Raw genomic sequence first — 1684 nt, 5'->3', positions numbered from 1 at the left:
ACTTTGAAAAATTAGCATCAGAGAGAGCATACTTTAATCTGATCAACAGACTTATTTATTTGGGTTTATACCATACAAATCATTAACAATACCATTGGTTTAGGATTTTATAGTTTATAAATATGATCACGCACATTACTCATTTTATCATCACTATAATTCTCTGAGGGAAATGAAATCTTGAAAGACGAAATTTAAATAAAATTATAGTGTGAGTGGGCTGCTATTTAAATCTGAGTTTTCTGATTTTAAATCCCATGTTTTTTTAAACTGTACTTCATTGGGTGACAATCAGACATCTTTTAAATAATGCTCTCCAGGTTTTTCTAATGTGCAACTGAAGAAGAACGTAACTGATTTGGTCAGTGTGCTTCTCAAACTTTAATATTCCTAGGAGTCACCTGGGGAATCTTTGTAAAAGATTCTGATTCAGTGGGTCTGACGTGAGATCTGCATTTATTAACATGTTCCCAGGTGATGTTGATGCTGCTCATATACAGAACACTTTGAGTAGCAAGGTATCTCTGACCATCTCTCTTTCATACCTTAGAGAGGACCATTGGTGCTTTAACTGTGTGTAGGACAGTAATTAGACAGCTGATGTAAAACAACACTCTGGTGAGACTTGGAGATAAGACTTCTGTGTAGCTTATTGCAAACAATTTTGAGTTCTTGATATTTTAGAATTAAAAGCAACCAAATTGCACACAGGAGAGCCTGCCTTTTATTTCTGTACATATGAAAGTCATTTTCTTCTACTTGTTTAATTTATTGTTAGTACCAATATTTTCCTAAAGAAGGAATTTTGAGTCAGCTCAAGAATCTGAGTTGTGAACCAACGAGCATAAAGAAAATGACTTTAACTTAAAAAAATTAATGGATAACTATTAGTGGGTGACCTTCTTGTTTGTAATAAATGCATCACAGAATATCATTTTTAAAACAACTCTGCATCTTCATGGTGTTCTACCTCAGCTGCAAAATATATCCCTAGACAAATAAATTAATTGACTCAATAGATTAGTATACTTGGTATTAATACTTAGTATTTTCAAACAATGGTTTTGGTTATGGTATAGGATTTGCCTTATAATAGTCATTTGCCAATAGGTTATGCTGCTCCTTAATTAAACAATGTTCAACATAGAAGAGAGTTTCTAATCCTGTTGACTTTGGAAAGGAGGATTGTCATCCAATTCAAGATTCCCTAAACTATGCATGCCTCCAAATAGAGCAGGAAAATGTGGATAGGACAAGATATACTCCTGTTTGGTACTATTTATGATTAGAATTTGATTGACCATAGGAGTGCAATCTCAGTTGGACAGCAAAATTCTAATAGAGGCTTTGAACAAACATCAGTAGTCTGGGGTTCATACTAAACCTGTTTCAGGGAAAGTATGAATTAAATGGAAAGCCATTCCTTCTCTTTTCTCCAAAATGTTTATTCCTATTTTAAAGTTGCTTTAAGAAAATATTTCTTTTATGCTGAGAATGAGGTAGTACATTTGGTACTCGAACATCCTCAAGACAGTTATTCCCAAAGAATTTTACTTACAAACATCCGTATGGAATCCACCCAACCCTTTTGATCCGTTTTTTTAAAAAAGATAATAGCATAGAGGCCATTATTTGTATTTCTCTTGTAATGCTAGTGTAACTTCTTTTTCTTTTCTTTTCTTTT

This window comes from Mandrillus leucophaeus, unplaced genomic scaffold, assembly GCF_000951045.1.
Source record: "Mandrillus leucophaeus isolate KB7577 unplaced genomic scaffold, Mleu.le_1.0 Scaffold742, whole genome shotgun sequence".
Taxonomy (NCBI): Eukaryota; Metazoa; Chordata; class Mammalia; order Primates; family Cercopithecidae; genus Mandrillus; species Mandrillus leucophaeus.
This window is presented reverse-complemented; position numbering follows the sequence as displayed.